Here is a 22,657-nt window from a genome sequence, read left to right on the forward strand (position 1 = left end):
ATAAATTTGGGGAGTTTATTACCAAGCAGTTCATGAAAGCAAAAGCCTTTTCCCTACCCAGATAATTTTATTTGGGGATGGGGAGTTTCATTTTATAAGCACTGAAAGCAAATATGATGTGACCTTAGAATAAACCCCTCCAGACAAATAACAATAACAAAAAATAAACATAAGATGTATGCACGAAGTCTATATTTGGTCCCATGGCTCAGGTTAAATCAGAGACCTGAGGTTGGGGATTTACAGAAAAATTGGTATTCAGGAAGCTAGAATAAGCATGAGCTTTATTACTTTGCTGCACAGCAAGGAGAAAGGGGGAAAAAGCATACACACCCAATATGGCACTACAGACAGACAGAGATTTGGACATATACATAAGACCAGAGTCACGTACTTGAAGAAGGGAGGTTACATATATAATGGCAAAGATCTTGGTAGGAGTATATACTTGGAGTAGGATCTGAACAGGGAAGCTGTATACCTGAAAGATGGGCTTGGTTGAGAATAGTTAATTGATGCCAGATATGGGAAGGGGCATACCTAATCAGATCCAGATGTGATGGGGAAATTCTCCAGGTCACTTACTGATACCAGACTTGGGTGGGGGAGTTTTCTAATTGGGAACAGAAATTGGATGAGGGTTTGAATTGATAATGGGGGACTGTAATGCTATGCACAGAAGCTTTCCAGAAGGATGCTACTATGAACAGCTTTTAAGCTTCTGATTACACAGTATATTAAACACTCTATTTATTCCATAACAAATCAAAGCAAAACATTCACAGAAAATCAAGGTATAGCATTCACAATATTACAACTTATATTCACAAACAGCTTATCATTAAAATGGCCACATAGTTTTCATCAAAGTGGTCACAATATTTAGAATAAATAACAATCATCTCAAAGTACAATAGTCAAAGTCTTCCACTCATGGGGCACACTTAAGCTAACTCAATCAATATCACAATATAGTCTCAAAGTACAATAGTCAAAGTCTTCCACTCATGTGGCACTCTTAAGTTAACTCAGTCACTTATTCAGCAAAGTCTTCCACTCATGGGGCAAAGTCTCCCACTCATGGGGCATACTTAAGTTAACTCAATCAGTCACTTATTCAGCAATCAATTACTAAGTATCACACACAAACCCTCCATCCCTAGGTCACTAGTAAACTACAATTTCATCATTACTCAGTACCCAGGGAGAAGTCTTTCATCTTGACTTGGGGATGGTTCTCAGATTCCCTGGATTCCCTTCCATGGTCCCAGATTCTACCTGGATTCATCAGACTGTCACCTGGGTTCAATGGCAGACAGATCCCAGTTCCTTGTCCAGATCTCTGGGTAGGTCCTGCTCCACACTGAAGTTCACAGGGTCTGGTCCATGTCAGATCCTTCATAATTTCTGCTCCAGGGAATTCAAGGCTCCACCAAGCCACAAAAAAAACAAAGTCTCAGCATCCCAGTCATGCTTCCTCAGTCACCTGGGCAGAAGAAGCTCTACCACCACAAGTTCTCAAGAAATTCTGGCTCAGTTCTCCATTCTCTCTTCTGTAGCTGCTCTGCCACCTGATGCTGGTCTCAAGAAATTCTGACTGTGCCTCTCTGGGGCTTTTCTTATATACACAGCATTAGCTACTTCCTGTTTCAGCCAATCCCTTCCTTTCACTTCAGCAACAGGAGACAGGAGTTCATACCTTTTGTTTCCCCAACAGAGGTTTGATCAATTACTAAGTGCTAAGTACCTTCTACCTTTGCCAACACAAAGGGATCTTCAAATTCAAATTACATTACCATTACAGGGACTGCAGGTATTAGCACATCAGTCACTAAGTTGACTGGAAACCCTGTCCAATCAGGAACCATAATTGTTTATATGCTTGACACAGGCTCAGAGTAAGTCAGGTCAGTGAAAATGTACAGGTTATCTGTTATTGATTATCAATTTATAATCATTAGGATCATTATAAGCCCAGATGACTCCATAGTGGAGTCCTGTCACTTAGAACTATACCATCAAACACTCTATTTAAAAAATCACAATGATCAGATATACATAAAATAGGTCAAATATACAGATTAATTGAAGTTAAAAGATTATATAGGAAAATTCACTTATATCTGCAATTTAGCACAAAGAATGTTAAGGTCATCTATGCACATGCTAGAAAATATGGTTCATAATGAAGAAATGAGTGAAGTGACCTCAGAACCAGAATGATCTGGGTTCAGGTCCCAACTGTGACACATACTGGTTTTGTCACCTTGGGTAAATCACTTAACCTCTCAGTTCTCCAGTCAAGTCTCTAAGACTAAGTTGCAGAGAAAGTACCAATCTGCATTGGTAGAGAGAGTTTCCTCATCAGGAATTTCCTTACAACAATGACATTTCTCATCTAATCTCCATGTCTCTTCATATAATTTGATAATCAGTGTTTTGATGCAAAGATGGGAGTAGGTGAGAAGAGAGAAAAAAAAATGCTAGGAAATACAAGGCCAAGGAAGTTTCACACCTCTATGTCAGGAATACTTTATCTGAAAGTAAAATCAGAAGGCACTGGACATAGTAAATACATAATAGCACAAAAAACTAAAGTTGATGATACTTTGAGAGATGAGAAACAATTCATTTTTGAGTTGGATATCATTCCTGAATCATTGTTTCTGTACAATTAGAACATTGACTTATGAGAGAAGTGATAAAAATCCATACTAAATCCCAAACTCTCAATCTTAGCCCTAAATATAATGTAGAAATATGAACTAGAACAGTGTTTTTATTTGTTATAGTTGACTCTTAAATTAGGAAACTCTAAGAAAGTAGATTAGCACCTTTTTCTAAATCTTATAATCTGAAAGAGTGGAGAGGCTAAGAGATCCCACAAGCAAATGTTATCATAAAGGCTTGAACTCAGGTCACTTTGACTTTCCCATCATGCTGTAAAATGGATACCTTCCCACTTTCCTTTTCAGCTCCCCTTTATGTATTTTATTCTTCTTGGGTGAATGGGGTGCTTAGGGAAGACTAGCACCTCTGATGTGAGGACTTGCTGAGCCCTTTGCAGAGCTGCCAATCTATCTTTGGTGTCACCTTTTCACCCAATTCACACCTATGGTTCCAAGAAGCTGTGGTATTCCCAGTGGCCACACCCTGGTAAAACCATCTTGGAGGCTAAACTAGGTTAAGGGTAACTGAGAGGCCTCAGACCTGATGGTGATGTAGGGGGATGTCTAACCCCAGCATATAAAGACTTCCTCTGGTGGAACAGGAGGATGAGAATGATTTGTTCCAACCTGCTTGAAGGTTGTTGAAGCAGGTGCTATGGTGGTGGGGCACTTAGAGTTTGGTCAGACATCAAAGATGTAATGGTCATCCATTGTAGGCCTTGCCACTTGTCTTGACTTCTGTGCTTCCACTGAACTTCAATGACTCAGGAAGAGAGAATGAAGTTGACATTTGCATATCTCTGTCTCACTTAAATCCAATTCATGTGCAAGTCCAGATATCACCTCATAATGTCATTGGTCCTCTTTGAAAATGAAAGACAGAGGGCAGAACCAGGATGACTGAGTAAAAGCAGGGATTTGCTTGAGGTCTCCCCCCAAACCTCTTGAAATACCTGTAAAAATACCTGACTTTAAACAAATTCTACAGTAGCAGAACCCACAAAAAGACAGAGCGAAACAAATTTCCAGTCCAAGACAACTGGAAAGTCAACAGAAAAGGTCTGTTGCACCAGGCTGAGAGAGGAGCACAGTCCAGCACAAAACATACTGGACCCCAGCAAACCCAGAGCAGTCCTCAAGATATTGAATCACTAGTAGTCATGGCAATTTCTAAACTTTTCAACACACAAATGCCAAAGACAACTCAGAAGATCAGTAGGAAAGATCTGTCAGACCTGGGTGAGAGAGAGATGCAGCCCAGTCTTAGGCCTGACATGGCAGCAATGGCAGCAGCAGCAGTGACTGCCTCCAGAGCTCCCTGCCCAAAGACAGTGGGGGGATTGAGCAGCTAATCACAGGGGGTTTGCAGGGATTTCTTTGCTGGCACTGAGGCAGGATTCTCTTGCTTTGCCTATACTTGGATCTGGACCATAGTCCTGGGGCAAAGGAGGAACACTAACATGACAGAACTTGTGGCATTGGTGGAGAGGGTATCTTTCTCACAGTTCCAAGGGAGAAGAGCGTGCTTGAGGTTACTCACAGACCAGAGCACAGAACAAGAAAGTAGTAAACACCTCTCCTTTGGTCATACCACCTTGGAAGAAGTGAAAATGTACAGGTCCCTAGAAGTATCTCTGAAAACAGCTGCACAAAACCTCTGAAGCTTGGAACAGTATGCCCTCCACACTGGAAGCAGAGTTCTACCTTAACAAAGAGTTAAAAAGTCAAGTAATTGGTTGGGTAAATGAGCAAAAAGCAGAAAAAATAACCTCAGGCTATAGAATCTTACTTTGTTGACAAAGAAGATCAAAACATATAACCAGAAGAAGACAAAAAAGGCAAAGTTCCTACATCCAAAGCCTAAAAGAAAAATATGAATTGGTCACAGGCCATGGAAGAGCTTACAAAGGATTTTGAAAATCAAGTAAAAGGAGTAAAGGAAAAATTTGGAAGAGAATTGGGAGTGATGCAAGAAAAATGTTAAAAATGAGTCAACAGCTTGCTAAAGGAGACCCCCCAAAATACTGAAGAAAATAACACCTTAAAAAATAGACTAACCCAAATGGTAAAAGAAGTCCAAAAACCAGTGAGAAAAAAATGCCTTAAAAAGCATAATTGACCAAGTGTAAAAGGGGGTCCAAAAGTTCACTGAAGAAAATAATTTCTTAAAAATTAGAATGGAGCAAATGGAAGCTAATAACTTTATGAGAAATCAAGAAATTACAAAATAAAATCAAAAGAATGAAAAAATAGAATACAATGTGAAACATGTTATTGTACAAACAATTGACCTGGAAAATAGATCCAGGAAAGATAATTTAAAAATTATTGGACTCCCTGAGAGTTGTGATTTAAAAAAAAAGAGCCTAGACATCATATTTCAAGAAATTATCAAGGAAAACTGCCCTGATATTCTAGAACCAGAGGGTAAAATGGAAACCCAAAGAATCCACCAATCACCTCCTGAAAGAGATCCCAAAAGGAAAACTCCCAGGAAAATTATAGTCAAATTTCAGAGTTCCAAGGTCAAAGGGAAAATATTACAAACAGCCAGAAAGAAATGATTCAAATATTATAGAAACACAATCAGGATAACACAAGATTTAGCAGCTTCTATATTAAGGAATAAGGAGGTTTGTAATATTATATTCTAGAGGGCAAAGGAGTTAGGATTAAAACCAAGAATCACCTACCCAGCAAAATTGAGCATAATCCTTCAGGGGGGAAATGAATAATCAATGAAAAAAATTGCAAGCATTTTAGATGAAAAGACCAGAACTTAAGAGAAAATCTGACTTTCAAATACAAGACTCAAGAGAAGCATAACAAGGTAAACAGGAAAGAGAAATAATAAGGGATTTATTAAAGTTAAATTGTTTACATTCCTACATAGAAAGATTATATATATTTGTAATTCATGAGACCTACCTCAGTATTAGGATAGTTGGAGGGAATATACAGAGGGCACAGGGTAAATTGAATATGAAGAGATGATATCTAAAAAGTATAATTAAGGAGTGAGAGAGGAATGTACTGGGAGAAGGATAAAGGGAGAGGTAGAATGGAATAAATTATCTCACATAAAAAGGACAAGAAAAAGCTTTTGCAATGGAGGGGAAGAGGGGGGAGGTGAGAGGGAATGAATAAATCTTACTCTTGTTGGATTTGGATTAAGGAAGTAATAACAGAGATGTATATTTTCTGTGTTCACCACAACATCTGCTACCTCTGCCCCAAGAACATGCCATCAATATTAATCCTAAAATTTGTCTTGTCAAGAAATGGAGTTGGGGAGGGAGAAGCAGTGAGTGATGCTTCAGTGAAAAAATATCTTGCCACCTCTTTCTACTCTTTGATGACCCCTGTACAGGGTAATGATGAAATAAATGGTACTTGCCCCCTCTCCTTTTCTCCATTCCTTCCTTAGGTCCATAGCATCCTCTTTCTGAGTCCTACCATATCCACTCTATCATTTGCACCACAGTTTTGGCAGATACCCCAAGCCTACAAATAAGTACAAACTTCTGTCTCCCCTGATGCCACTCCCATCTCATGGCTGCCCATCTACTTAGCTTGGGCTGGCATCCAGGCTCCCTGGAGGAGCTAATCTAAGCTTATCAAATTTTTAACCTTTTCCCACAACCATCGCAATGAAATCTACCAATTACTACCCCAACATGTAGAGAACAATTACTCAAGTTGAAAAATCTCAACCAGAATTTTATGACTGAGGAAAAGGGCAACTCCGATGGGTCCCTATCACTTATCCCCATTTCCTCATTCTCTTCATTGGTATTTAGGTAATTTCCTTATTTTCAAATCTGAAAATTCCACTATTCTTTCAAATTATTTATCCTTGCAGATTTTTCTATTCTATAACACAGAACTGCATGGAATAGCTTCTGATAGTGTAAACAGTTTAAATTCATCTGTAAGAGGAATGTATAGATTCATCTACAATACAGACTGCATATGCTTTGGGAAGTTGGGCTTTGGATAGTCCACAAAAACACTTACTCTGTTCCAGATATTGTGCTAAGTGACAGGAATACAAATTGCAATCTAATGAGAGAATACAATAAATAAAAGGAAATTGAGAAGCAGGAAGGGGGCACCAGGAGATGTCTAGTATGAAGCATGTGTTTGTGGAGTTAAAACCAAGCAGAATTAAAACTACACAGAACCACTGATTAAAAATAAAGAATTTCCTGGAAAGTTCTGAGCCCTCTATAAATGATGGTTTGGGGAGTTTATTGCTCCACTTTCTAGCCCTCCAATCAGAATGGAGAGGCAACTGAGTTGTTGAGAAGGTGTTACACGTCAAAAGCTGAGTCAGTCTTTATAATGAAGAGATTTCAGGTGATGAGCTTATCCTGGGGGAAGGCATGATGTTTCTTGGAAATGAAACCAAGCAGAGCTACTGTTGGAAAACAAAGAGTTGTTATGCACTACCATGACTAATTCCTAGGATTCCCCCTTGCCATGTCCTTTTCGTGGCTCTGCCTTAAACACTGCCATAAATAGGTCATGATGCAATCCACCTGCCAGCATTTCGGTGTTTGGTTGTTGTTGTTGTTGTTGTTGTTGTTGTTGTTGTTTTAATTGATAGTACTGAAATAGCAAAATACTTTCCAGTTTTGCCCTCTGTCTCTGGCCATGGTGCTGACCTCCCTTCAGATATCCTATATGTGAATCACTTGATGCAAATTTGAGGAACTGCTCTCTAGTTTCATTAACCAAGGAAATTTCTGTCAATGGTTCCTGTTGCTTCTGCTGAATCTGGTCAGACCAAAAAAAATGATAATCTATAATGATACACTTATTATAAGTCAGACATAGATTTTAGCAACAACAACAACAAAAAAACAATCTAAAAACTTGCCAAATTTGTGGGGAGAAATAGTAGTTTATATCTGGGTACAGTAAAAAAAAAAAAAACTATTACACCATAAGTGACATTTAGAAGCAGTATGGTGTCATGGATAGAGGGCTTGCACTGGAATTAAGACAAGGTTCAAGTCCTACTTCTAAAACATGCTGATGGAGTGATTTTGGACAAATAATTTAGTCTCTCAGTGCCACACCTGATTAAAACTACAAGTTGCAGAACAGTTATTGATCTGAATTGTAGAAGATGTCTCCTCATTGGGATCTTCCTTCACTGATTAAATGATAAATTTGGACCAAAAATAGCATTACTGATATTAGCAATGTATGTGACAATTGATGAAGACAACTGGGGTAACATGTTTGGTATGAAATTTGGAGGCTTCCGCAAAATCTGAATCAGAAAAGAAAAGTTAAAAAAAATCAGCCTACCTTTAGAGATGACTGGTATATGAACATTCATCAAAACAGTCATTCTTTAGTGAGGTACAGAGTGCAGTGTGTGGAAAAGGGCTAATTCATGGAGGAAGAATCTCCTGGCATGGTTGCAATTAAATGAGATTGTCTTCCAAATTCTCAACATGTTTTGTGTAGCCCTAGTTTCTTAAATTCTGGAGAAGGAAGTCTGAAACTCATATGATGCATGTCTATCTTCCCCTGGGATTCTGCATAAGCTCCACAGTGAGATTTTGTTGTATACTGGAATGAGGAAATAGAGACCATTAAAGTGGGAGTCTGAACAGTTCTTACTCTTCACGACTGACAGAGCTCAATAACACATTACTAAGAAAGGCTGTGCAGCAACAGGTATTTTATATAACCACAAAAATATAAAGTACTAGATTTGGCAGAGATCCAGGATTGGTATTAATTAAAATATGATTACTCTAGTTAGTTCTAGGCAATGACAGAGATTTGGAGTGGAATGGGGTAGAGAAATCATTAAATCCCAATCTCTCCCCAGCACTAAAAGTATAACCAAACTAGATATGAAAATGATTAATGTCAGTCAGATTATCTCATAGAATGAGATTCATGACTCAGTTGGATAATGTATGGTCCTATTTTAAAAAGAAGCCTTTAGAATAACTGGGATCAAGATCCCTAGGGTCCTGTCAACTTCAGTCTGAGCCTTAGGCTAGACAGAAATCAGTCAGGTCTGCCTCAATATGGACCTACATCTCCAGAGATATTCTAAAAACCAGCTGAATTCTTTTTAAGTTAAAGATTCTCAAGTAGACTTTGCTATGTTCACAGACCTGAGGTTCAATGTTATAGCTAGAATCATAAAATATTAGAATCAGAAGTACTGTAAGGTTTGTATGGTTTAGGGGTTCTTAAAATGGAATGTATGAGATTGTTTTTTGTACCATATCTTAATATAGTTGGTTTCCTCTGTAATCTATGTTATTTTATGCATTTAAAATTTTACTTTGAGAAGGAATCCATAGATTTCACCAGATTACCAAAGAGGTCCACAAGAATAAAGGTTAAGAACTCCTGGTGTTGTCCAATCACTTCACTTCAGAAATGAGAAGACTGAGTCCCAAGTAGATTAACCATTTTTTCACAAGGTCATTTAGCCCAAATTTGAGCCTAGGTGAGAAAGCATTATGGTATAGTGGGAAAACTTGCATTCAGCCCCTGGGTTCATATACTGAGTCTGCCACTGATCTTGGAAAAGTCACTTAGTTTCTCTAGACTCTAGAGTTTCCTTATCTATAAAAGTCAGGAGTTTGAACTAGATGCTTCCTGTGGTACATTCCAACTCTAACATGTTTTGACTCCATACCCAATACTCACTTACCCATGTACCTTTTCCAATATGCCATTAGGATATTTCTTTTCTCACCTAATATCTCCCATAGGGTCACCAGTGTGTCAGACAACTTTTTTTATTATTATTTTCTCTCACAAATAAGTGTAGTAAAGTGAAAATGACACTGCACAGTGGAAATCAAAAGACCTGTGTCCTATCCATGGCTCTTCCTATGACTAGCTACCTGATTTTGGGCAACCTAGTTTGCTTCTCTAAACCTCAGTTTCCTACTTTGTATAAAAACAAAGAGACAAACTGGATCATAAAAGTGTAAGCAGAAACTTATATTTAATTGGGCTCATTCTAAAAAAAAAACCCATAACATACATAATACAAATATTATTCTGCCAAATCACAGAATTACAGGTTTGAGATTTAGAAGGGACTTCAGTGGTGATATAACTGAAATCAGTCCCCATTAATATCCTAAATTTCCTCACAAGGAAACAGGCTCAGAGAAAATAAGTGATTTGTCCATGATGATACAGAAAGTGATGAATCCTGGACAATCTTAAGAATCACTTCTCACTCTTACATTCTCGGATTCTTTGGGTTTAGTGATGGTTTTGCCATCTTGAACTTAACAAATCAGTAAAAAATAAAAGTCTATAAAAATTTTAGCATCCCAAAATTTTAAGTTCCTTTAGATTAAAAAGGAAGCATTTTGGGGAACAATTGTTTACAACACAAAAGCAGAAATATCAGTGTTTGAAAACATAAGCCCACAAAGCAATTAGTGAACAATTTAATGCAGACTATGTCTTTTTTTAAAAATCATGGGCAATTTTAAGGAATTTGTTGTAAGCTGTGCTTTAGAACTTAAATATTTTGATGGTTATAAATGCAGCACCGAGGTTCTCTCTGCTATCAACATTGGTTCAATTTTAGGGGGATGTTTTGGCATATAATACAGAATCAACAAACTTTCTCTTTCCCTTTGTACCCTAGTACCCAGTACAGACTGTTCCAGACAAAAGTGCTGGTTTTACAACCCATAATTAGGGGTACTATTCCAGGCTTGCATCAGAGGTACAACGACTAATAATGTAGCCACAATAAAAAGAAAAATACTAGTGAAATCTTTAAGCAAGGTTCTTAACAAACACAGAGTCACACAGAAAAATTACAGTGCTCCAAAATATTTTGCTATTATTTTCACTGTTGTGTGGTAATTACACAGATTACATTTATAATCAGAACCAGTAGTGAATAGTGAATTTGCTGGGTTTGAAATCAGGAAGACCTGAATTCAGATCCTGTCCTTGACTTAACTAAATGACCATGGGTTAATTACTTAACATTTAGGTGACTGAAGTAACTTCCTAGAACTTAAGCATTACAGCATAGATAGGTACTGATCTGTGTTGGTGGAGCAAGTTCCCAGAAGTCACCTATGCTACTGCATCCTACGTTATTAATATATTCGTGCTTATGATAGTAGTGAGCAGATAAAATGCCACCTTTTATGGAAGTTCTTATTTATATTAATTCACAATAATCATAGAGGAAAAAATGTGTTAATTTACATAAGAATGTAACACTATTTAAATAACATGCAAATTGAAGCATACCATTTCCTCTTTTGGAAACACAAAATTAATTTATCAAAATGAGTAATGATGGAAAAGAATTTACTTGAATCAGTTATTTAATTTGCTACAATAACTGATGATATTTACATTGTACTTTCTGATTACAAAGCACTTTGCATACATCCTCTCACTTGAACCTCACAATTGCCCTATGAGTTATGTGTTAAGGTGTGAGTATACCCATTAAACAGATGAGAAAAATGAAGTTCAGAAAAGTATGTAATCAATGAATTTTAGAGGGTGGCCTTGGAATCCATCTAGCACAACCTCTCTGAAAATTATGAATTTCTTCAACAACATCCTTAACGAGTAGCCATTTAGACACAATTTTAAGTTTCACTGATGGGAAACACCTATCCTTGGAAGTCAAGTCAATAAACATTTATTAAGTACCAACTATTTGCTAGCAGGGACAGCTAGATGGCACAGTGAATAAAGCACTGGGCCTGAAGTCAGAAACACCTGAGTTCACATCTGACCTCAGCTTATGACCCTGGGCAAGTCACTTAACCCTGTTTGCCTTGATTTCCTCATCAGTAAAATGAGTTAGAGAAGGAAATGGCAAATCATTCTAGTATCTTTGCTGAGAAAATCCCAAATGGCATTGCAAAGAGTCAGACATGACTGAAATAACTGAACAACAACAACATTTTTTTTAGCAACTGTGCTAAGTACTGAGGATACTCAGAAAGGTCCTGATCTTGCCCTCCTCTTCCCCTGACAAAAAACAAAAACAAAAACCCCAGCACAACAACACAAAACAAAATAAAATCAGGTCAATAAGCTCAGGGTATAATGGAGGAGATGAATCCATTCCATTTTCATTTGGGGGGAGGTTGCAACTGTTAGAAAGCTTTTCCTTGAGTCAAGCTGAGATCTTCATCTTTATATTGTTATCACAGGTATTGTGGCAGAGGTGAGATTTGAATTTAGGGTCCCTGGTATTAGAACCAGTGCTCTTTCCACTATCAGACTGTTCTACCCTTCAAGGCCAAATAACCTTGTCCAATCCTTCTTCTGCCTAATAGCTTTTCTTTTTTTTTTTTTTATAAAGCAATCAGGGTTAAGTAACTTACTCAAGGTTATACGGCCAGCTATTTCTGGGTGTAGTGCTGAGTATTTGAGCCCAGATTTGATCCCCAGGTCATCCCGACACTGGAGCCGGTGCTCTTCCTCAGTGAGCCACCTGGCCTCCCCTTGCCTGATAGCTTTTCAATTCTATGAAGTCTAGTTTTGTGTTCCTCCCAAATCTCTTCCCTGAATGGCATTCCAGCTTCTTGATTTCCCTTTCAAAATGTGACATCCTGCACATTAGTGCATATATGCTGTGATCAAGGTTTCATGAAAATTATTACCCTAGTTATTTAGGACTCTATATTTATTCATTAAATCTGAGATGGAATCAGTTAACTTCAAGTTAAGCTTCTGCTCAACTAGATTTTATTTTTATTTATATAATTACTCTTGCTAATTGTTTCCCAATATTGGATAATTCTTAAATCCTTGGTATAATTTCAAATTGGTCATAATGAATATATATGATTATATCTTGGAGAAGTTTCAGTAGTATGTCTGTTAAAGTTTTGTTGTTGTTCTTGTTTGCACTGATATTCATTAGTGGTGTTGAAATGTGGTTTTCTTCCTCTTCTTTATCTCTCCCTGGTTTGGATGTCTGGGACATTTTTGTTTCATAAAACTAGTTTTGTTGAGTTATTTTTCACTCTTAGGTCTAAATTAACAGTTTGGGTTGCATTGGGATTAATTCATTTTTAACTATTTGAGAAAATTCACTTGGAGGTCCAATTAGTGTTGATCTACTTTTCTTCTGAATGTTATTTATAGATTACTTAATTTCTTTTTCTGAGATTGAAGTAATTAGCAACTCCATTTTCTGCTTTGTTAATTGAGATATTTTATTTACTATTTTCAACTATTTGCTTTAAATTCCCAGTTTTTCTAGAATATAATTGGATGTAGGAATTACTGATAAGTTTTTTTCTCTCTACTTATTGCGAATTAATTATTTTCATTTTTTTTAAGTTTAGTGTTCCTCAAGTTGAAAAAAGCTAATTAATGTTTTATCAACTGTTCAGCCTTTTACAAAAAAATACTAATTCTTTGTTTTATCAAGCCAATAGTATTTTTTATTAAAATTTCATTCGTTCCTTTTTTTAATTTTAAATTTAAAAAAATTTCTCCATCCTTTGTCTATTACGTCAGTTACATGGTCAGAGGCATACATTTTCCATTAAGGACAGTTTTAATTGCTTTCCATAATTTTCAACCTGCTTACTTCCTGTAATTTTCTTTTAAAACAATCATTTATTGTTTCTATGAATATTTTTGATCCACTAATAACTGAGTATTGCATCTTAACCCTCCATTTAGGCCTATATGTTTTATTAATTTCTGCTAGTCATTATTTATATTGGATCATGGTCTATAGAGGTTCATTTATTATTGCTGCATTTACTAATTTCTTTATGAGTTCAACATGTCCTTATAGATAACCAATTTTTGAAAAGTGCCACGTGATACAGAAAATTGCTTTTAAATTTTCCCAGGCATTTATTGCTATAAAATATAATTTCCCAATATTTTGTTCAGATTTATAAATCCTTGTTTATATGTCTTATAGATTATATCATAAGGGAGAAATGTTAAAGTCAACTGTACTGTTCTTCAACCAAGGTCTTTTTACATTTCTTGTAGTTTTTCTTTTAATTGCTTAGACACCACCATACATTTACAATGGACATTATTTGTTTATCCATTGTGCTATTAAGCATGACATAATTCATCTTTGTCTCTTTTGACAGTAGCAATTTTAATTTTTGCTTAATTTAAAACCATGATTGTAACTGCTGCTCTTCTGAATTTCCCTGAAGCATAATACATTTTATTTCTGTTCCACATTTTTATTTAACATGTGCCTTTATATTTTAAATGTTTTTCTTTAAAATTTTTTTTGGGTCTTTTCTTATACATTCTTCTATTCTGACAAAAAGCTGACAAGGATAGCTGATGACAGAGCCAGGATCCAAAAGGACCTTGACAAACTACAGTATTGAGCTGATACTAATAAAATTATATCCTAAAAGTATTAAATATAAAGACTTTTACTCGAGCATAAAAAATTAACTGCACAAGATGAGAGAGGTATGGATAAATATCAGTTGTCTGAAAAATACATGGGTTGTTATTAGAGTGTAAGCTCAGTATGTTAGCAGTTTTATATGATATCCAAAACAACAACAAACAAACATGCAACAGGTGGCTGAATTAAGAGAGGTATAGCTTCCAGAAATGGAGATGTGATAGTAATACTATAATCTATTTTCATCACATTTCATCATTATTGTGTCCAGCTCCAGGTACCACAGTTCAAAAGGAATATTAAGTGGGAAAGCATCCAAGAAGATGAAGAGTCTTGAATCTGTGTTACATGAGGACCAGTTATAAGACCTGGAGATGACTCAGGAGGGCATAGTAGCTGCTTGCAAATATTTGAAAGGATGTCACATAAAAGAAGAACTAGAATTGTTCATTTCACTCCAGAGGACAGAACTAGGAGCAATGGGTAAAAGTTACAAAGAGGAAAATTTAGATTCAGTGTTAAGAAAAAAACTAACTTCTTAACAATTAGAGCAATGCTGCCTAAGAGGTAGTGGGTTCACATTCCTCGAAGGTTTTTAAGGAGAGGCTCAATTAACCACTTGCTCAGTATATGTTATAATGAGGATTCATATTTTCTACGAGTTAAACTAGATTGCAACTGATGCCCCCTTTAAACTCTGTGATTCTTTTGAATAATTTATGGATGCCATTAGTCCATTTACATCTAAGTTTATAATGGTTAAGTATGAGTTTTCGTTGATCAAATCAATTGCATAACCATGTGTGTGTATATATATATAAGTAAATTAGCCATAAGTCACTGTGGTTTGTTTCTCTCATGGCAGATTTGTTTCAAAGGCCCTCTCAGATATATAGATGTAATCTATGTATTAAAAGTCATTGCAACTGTGCTTTTAACAGAGATAATAACCTTGGCTTAGAATTGTTTTTTTCTGGGCTTTTCTCCACACACTCATCTACATGGAATAATTAAAGAGACTTAGAACTTGAAATCTTGGGAACCCCAAAACCTAGAGCTGCTTGGTAGTTATTGAGCAAATGATCACTACCCACCATGTAGTCTAACTTTCAGAGATCAAAATTTGGGAAGTATATAGGAAGTATATAGATCATAATATAGAATGAGATGCTTGACTTAGGTCACCAAGCCCTAAAGTAAGATGAGGAAAGACTAAGTCCTAGGCAATTAGACACTTAAGACAACTCTTCAATTTATTCTAAAGAGTTTTTTGATAAGTATGGCTAAGAATCTTTTGCTAAGAAGACAAAACTTCATTAGCAAGATTTCAGGAACAAAGGAGAGTAATTTCTGACTCTGAGATTTAGTTGTTCAATGACACGGTATGATACAGGTTCAGTCATTCATCATGACTAACCAGGTTCAGTTCCACAGGTCCTTTGCTGACTCATCAGCATGTACAGTGGAACAGTCGATGGAATATTGATAAAGTGAAGTGATGCGTTTGTCATGAGTTTTTTCAGTATTCTCTAACCATTGTTATTTGCATAGAAAAGAAGAACATGATGGAAAAAATTAAAAACTATTTTTTTCACTGAAGAGTCACTCAATTCCTTTTCTGTTTAAGAAACTAGAGTTCTTTGGACTTTTGCCTAACCAGGTTGTTATGATTAAAAACTATCAGGTAAAATTAGCTTCTGGCCATAAAATTAATGGAGGCACTCAAAGGAAATGGCAGAGAAAAGAATGTCAAGGAAATAGTTAAAGAATAGCTGTGGTAGTGGCCTGGGTGTCCATTATCTTCCAGGAAAAATCCCTTTGAGGGCATCATTGCTATTGATTGAGAGAGCTAATAAAGGTGACCTGTAGCTATCCCCTGAAGATGAAGGACAGAGTAGCAAGAGCTCTTTAAGATAGCATCTCAGCTTAAGGCAATACCTGAGGTCCAGCAGGAGATTGAAAGGTTTATACTGCCTGATTAATGGATATTGAATGGGATATTAGGTGTCCTTGAAGATGCAGAGTAGCTGAAAAACTTATGGAACAAAGACCATTGGGAAATATCTGAAATTCACTATTTAACTATTGAGTTATCTGAAACAGGAAGGATGCCCATTAAAGACCAGCATGATATCATCAGAAGAAATCAGCAACTCTGCGGTATTAGAAATGTGAGTTGCCTCTGCATCCATAGACCTTAGCCACATGTGTTTGCCACATGTGATCCCTATCCATATGTATTCTTCCCAGTGACAGAAAGTGAGCCTAAGACTTAGGGAGGGGATATTGGTTTGTTATTTTATTAATTTGCTTTCTCAAGACATGTTTTCTGTGAACTGTGTTTGCCTGCTGACTAATAAAACTGAACATATCTACTAGGGTTCATGAATTCTATTGTGGACAATAACCTTAATTTTAAAAAACTTAAAAACCAGGGTAGCATTCTGGGGTACCAAGGCAGCAGCACCTCCCCCACACACACACTATAAAATAAGGGACTTGGATCTAAACAATCTCCAGCTTCCCCTGATCCAATTCCATGTTGCAATGATCATATTAACTTCTTTCCCACCTCATTGCTTCCATCCTCTAAAATATTTCCTAATCTTCTTTCATGGGTTTCACTCATAAATGCTCTCTCATCTCTCAATGATCTTCTGAAAAGATAATCTTTAATCAAATGGCTTTTATTTTTAAAAAATCCCCACTATATGATAGGCACTTTTCTAAGTGCAGAGATAAAAAGATAAAAGTGAAATAAGGCTAGGTCTCAAATAATACAAACAAGGAATTCCACAAAGTGGTGGCATTATCTGAATTAACACTGCATATTTCTACTGGATTAGAACCAATTACTACATCTTACATAATTATAATCGCAAATAGTACAAACTCAAATATATATACAACCACTTAACAGGATTCATTCTTTGCACTAGACAGGACCTTGCTGTAGTCTCTCATGGCAAATAGCTTATATTCCAAAATCTTTAGTAAAATTTTGCCCTTTCAGTATTGTCATTTATAACTATTTTAAATTCCTATGAATTGTACCACATAATAAAACATTTATTATGTAATATATATGCATATATATCATAATAAAATAATTATTCACAGTAAAGTTTCTTACAAATGCAATATTACAGTAAAAAGAGTGTAAGATTTGGGGTCAGAAGATCTTATCTCCAATCTAGTTTGGTTACTTCCTACCTATATGACCTTGGGCAACTCAATTAACCACATCAGGCTTTAGTTTCCTCATCTATCAAATAAGAGGGTTATGCTAGATGAATTTCAAAGTCCATTATAGTTCTAAATCTATAATACTATGAACTTAATGAGAAAATTATTTTAGTTACCAACAAATATTCTCTAATTGTGCTTGATATTGAATGTGACAGCTTATATGGCTAGAGGATTAAAAACAATGTTTACAACCTTCTGTCTTCTTCATATTCTTTGTGTATACTCCCTATAAGCCAGTACTTGAGGGAATTGTTTATTTCCTCATCTTTATTTCTTTAAAACTAAAATAATCATGCTTTTAAATGTAATAAAATTATTTTTAAGAGCTAAGTTCAAAAGGTTAGGTTAGAGCCAGATTGTGGGTGACATGAAATGCCAGACTGGGAATTTCTTATTTTATGCTAGAAGCACCAGAAAGTCTTTCTGTTTGTCCACTAGCACCCTTCTTTTATTCAAAGAAACCTTCAAGTAGTTTCTTGATATTTTCTGGTTATAGAGAATAAATGTTAAGAAAATACCCTCTTATTCTCTTAAAAAAAAGTCTCTCTTAAATCCTCTACTTATACTGATGGCTATTATTTGACTTTAGAACAGTAATATCTTGAATTTATTTGACATTTTCCATATAACTGAAAGCATTTTACCCAATTAATTCACACTGCATTCTTTATAATGGTGCTTTACACATTCACTGAGATTTCTGCTACAATGCTCAAATGATGAAGCATCTTTTGTCCTAAGTTTATTCTGCTTTTCACTCTTTTTCCATACAGAAACAGGAGAAAGCATTACTGAAAGAAGAGAAAAATTCCCTCATCTCAGGATATGACAACACATTGAGCTGTCCCCCTTTCTCCCTGAGAACAGTATATTGCTAGTAGTAGTACTACTACTATTGCTGCTGTTGCTGTTGCTACTACTGCTTCTACTACTACCATCAGCACCAAAAACAACTATTACTATCTCCATCGTCATGGCTTCCTCTGCTCCTCCTCTTCTTCTTCTCCTTCATCATCATCACCACCATCATCATCATCACCATCACCAGAGCAACTCCCAATTATATAGCACTTTATTTTTTTTTTAAAGCAATCGGGGTTAAGTAACTTGCTCAAGGTTACAGGGCCAGTTATTTCTGGGTGTGGTGCTAAGTATCTGAGCCCGGATTTGATCCCCAGGTCATCCCGACACTGGAGCTGGTGCTCTTTACTTGCTGAGACACCTGGCCGCCCCTATATAGCACTTTAACATTTGAAAAATGTGTATAAATTCATCATCTCATTTGATGCCCACAATTCTACAAGGTAAGTGCTATTATTAATTAATCTTCTGTAGCAAACTAAAGACCATAGCAGTAAATTGGCTTATTAAAAGGCACCCAGTCAGTAGGTAGCTGAGATAGAACTTAACTTCAGATCTTTCAGGGTTCAAATTCAGCACTCTATTCACTTTGCACACTGTCTCTCAATGGTAAATAATTGTGTAAATATGCCGTTACTGTTCAATCAATCAACAGGCATTTCCTGAGTACTTACAGTGTGGCAGATGCTTTTCTAAGTGCTAAGGTTAACAAAGACAAAAGTGAAATGTCAAGGAGTTTACATTCAGTAAGAGATTAATGCTAATGAAGTCAAGAATGTTTTTAATCTTTGTGCTTCAAATACCTATTGTAACAGTACTTTCTATGCTTCAGGTACCTCCCTAGCTCTCCTAAGGGACCTAAATGAGAATAGAGATCTACAGAAAATGCACTCCTGGAAAATCTCATAGCTCTACAAATGGGTTAGGGTAGAAGAGAGGAAATTATATCATATTCTTGTATAATGGACTATAGGGTATACAAGATTAGGATTCTAATTTTCAGATAGGGTAAAGTGATATTGTGAATAGAGGAGTGCAACAAAAGCCAAAAGATCACTGGCAAATACCGATGTCACAGCTTTAGCTGTTTCAATATTTTCACACATTTCAGAGCTTCATAGAGAAGCTTGTTTTGAAGCTTAGACATGTCAGTGACTGGTTGTGTGACTTAGGACAAGTCTTCACTTCTCTTGCTTGGCTTCAATTTCTTCATGTCTAAAATGGGGGGAGGTAGATTGGCTGATTTTCAAGTCCCCTTCTCTCTCTAAAAATGTTATCCAATGAACCCTGTGTGGTAGATCAATATCCACTATAATTCTCTCAAAAAACTCATTCCATACAGCTTCTCTAAGAAGGAAAACAAGTTTTAGAGTTAGAAAGGACCTTAGAGGTTATATAGTCTAATCTCCCAATTTTACCAGGTAGGAAACTGAGGGTCAGAGAGGAAAAGGGACTTGGCCACAGATGTGGGAAAGAATAGAATATTGATTTTAACCCAAGTCCTCTAACTTCATATTAAGTGCTTCTTTCCCTATGCCATCCTTCCCTGGAAACAAAAAAAAAAAATGAAATTTTCTGACCCTGTGACAGAATTTGTTAATTATATTTTTTTCCTTCTTGTTCTTTCTACCCACATCTTTTGCTCACAGTGGGACCTTACAAGAACAACGTAGGGGAAAAAAAGGGGAAAATATTGGCATAAAGTGCCAGATCTGTTCATTCTAGTTGTACATTTCTTCTCAAACTCACCCACGGTCGTGTCAGAAATGGAAACATAATAGCCCTAGTCTGTTTTCTCAAACAATGTCACCAAAGGGAGAAGTAATACCCAAAGAATGGGAATACTTTGTACTTGGCCTTCTGTTTCATGCTACAATAAACTAGTTTGATTTTTTAAAATTCATTTAATAATAAAATAAAAACTAGAAAAGAATGTAGTTTAGCCACATCATTTTACAGATAAGAAAAATCGACATGTATGTAAAAATAGACATATATATGTATGTGTATATTTTCCCATAAAGTAATGAGTCAGTGGAAATGCAATAAAGTGAGCAAAAAATTCATTTGTAAATGCCTATCAAATTAATATAGTGTAATATATTAGTATAGTATAGTAATAGATTAGTATAATATTATAGTATATATAACATAATATTAGTATAATATAGTAATATATTAGTATAGTGTAATAGAGTACTGGACTTGTATGTATATGCATATAATATATAAAAATTTTTTTCTCTATATGTATATACATGCTTTTATATATATATATCACAACCACCCCCCCAAAAAAAAAATCCCTACAGAAATGTGTCTTATTATAGAATTTTCTTGTAAGGAAAAAGAGTAATGGATTTGGAATCAAGAAATCAGGGTTTGAGTTCTAGTGATGTCCCTTCCCTTAGTTGTCAAGTCCTGTCAATTATACCTTCATAGTCTATGTTGCAATGCCCCTCATCCCCTCATATCTGAACTATTGTGATAGTTTGCTGGTAGACCTGCCTATCACAAGCTGTTTCTCCACTCCAGTCCACCTTCCCCTCAGCGTGAAATTGCTCTTCCTATAATCAAGCTCTGACTGTGCTCCTGAGGGGAGGGTCCCTCTCTCCTTCAGGATCAAATAGAAAATCCTCTGTTTCATGTTCAAAGCCTTTTACAGTCTGGCACCCTCTTACCTTTCCAGTCTTCTATGCCCTTACCCTCTACAGACTCTGAAATCCAGTGAAAAGCCTTTTTGATGTTTCTCTCACAGGACGTTCCATCTCATTATTCCATGTGTTTTCACTGGCTATTCTTCCATTCTTGACATTTTCTCCCTCTTCATCTTCCCTTCCCAGTTTCCTCAGCTTCCTTCAAGTTGTAGCTAAAGTTTTACCTTCTGTAAGAAGCTTTTCCTGATCTCCTAGGACCTTACCTCTGTTGATTGTCTCTATTTTATTTTTATTATACATGTTGTCTCCCCACATTAGACTAAGCTCCTTGAGATCAGGAACTGCCTTTTGACTTCTTTGTATTCCCAATGCTTAGCACAATGCCTAACCAATCAATCATCAAGCGTTTATTAAAACATTCATGTACCATAAAAACAATGAGAATGAAAAAAAAAAAAACCAAGAATCAAGACTTTCCACCAAACACTTCGGTGAAAAAATCCAGACTATTGGTTTCAGACTTCTAGGATCCTAGAAATGGAAGGGAACTCTAAGACAGTGCAAATGCTTTATATATATATGAGAAAGCTGAGGCACAAGAGGGTTGAAGGTCTGCCCAAGGTCACATAGGCAGCAAGATTAGAGCCAAGTTTCTCCAGGCTCTCCGTTCATAGTATTTTGCCCTACTGTGCTTTTATCATCTTGAATACTAGTCTAAGTACAACATGTTATATCTCTAAAGAGATTATAATAAAATGCATGTCCTTAACAAATTTCCTCTTTAACATCAAAAGCATTGTATTACTGATGGCCACAAGGAAAGAGTGTTCATATAGTTGGTTTTCTCTCTGGGGATTCAGAGAGTTTTTGCACTAGACAATGAATGACTTACTTATTTAACAATTACTATTGGATATCATCCTCCCTCCTCCATTTTTTATATAGAACAGGTGCTGCCTGCTCCATATAAAGCCCCACCTTTATGATAAGTCCCCACATTTTTATCCCTCAAAGGAGGGAACACCTGAAGAAAATATTGATGCCAAGGCTCCCTCTAGAGTCCAAAACTTGTCATTGCAGCAGATTTTTTCATCAACTCCATTTGAAAACATTCATTCATGCATGCATATAAACATGTACAGGTATTTATTAAGCACCTACTATATGCTGAGCACTGAGCTGAGGAGATACAAAGCTTAGGTAAATACAAGCTCCCTGTCCTCACAGCACTTGCAATGTAATGGGAGAGTAGGTCAACAACAAAGTTAAATATAATCCACAATATTGCAAGATTTTTAGGATCATAGAATTTAAAGATTATCTAAACCAATTGTTCTCAAACTTTTGGATATCAAGACCCCTTTGTGCCCTTAAAAACTGTTGAGAGAGAGAGTCTGTGTGGGTTATGTCTACCTATATTTACTGTATCAGAAATTAAAACCTCTTAGTAGTATCAGGAAAAGACTTTTGACCTTGAACCTCCAGAGGTCTCTGGACCACACTTTTAACTTGCAGATCTAGATCAACAGTCCCCTTTTGGGGATGAGGAAATTGAAACACAATGAGGATAAATAATTTGCTCCCAGGTCACACAGCTAATACACTGCAGAACTGGGCAGTGATGTGCTTGTAAAGATTTGACAATCAGCTCTCCAGAGAGAAAAATGCCTTCCTCACAATGGTTAAAGCTAGCTCCAGCACCTAACATAGGTCTCCTAATGTTAAATCAAATATTCATACAAAATGAGTACATAAGCAGGGGTGTGTTTGAGTCAGACTGAACAGGCTAGCAAAGCCAAATGTGAGCACATAAGAGAAGTTCTTTC

General features: G+C 36.2%; 1 long non-coding RNA gene across 1 annotated transcript in view; it reads left to right on the forward strand.

Moving 5' to 3' along the window:
* Positions 1-22,657, forward strand: part of LOC138166977 (uncharacterized) — a 90,216-nt gene that overhangs the window by 64,020 nt on the left and 3,539 nt on the right. Inside the window, exons 4-5 of the long non-coding RNA XR_011169790.1 lie at positions 14,336-16,235; positions 18,087-18,617. This is a non-coding gene — a long non-coding RNA (uncharacterized lncRNA). The remainder of the gene's footprint in view (positions 1-14,335; positions 16,236-18,086; positions 18,618-22,657) is intronic.

The sequence above is a fragment of the Petaurus breviceps genome, unplaced genomic scaffold, assembly GCF_028583685.1.
Source record: "Petaurus breviceps papuanus isolate PSGF00001 unplaced genomic scaffold, PetGlider_PUasm1.0 227, whole genome shotgun sequence".
NCBI classification, from domain to species: domain Eukaryota; kingdom Metazoa; phylum Chordata; class Mammalia; order Diprotodontia; family Petauridae; genus Petaurus; species Petaurus breviceps.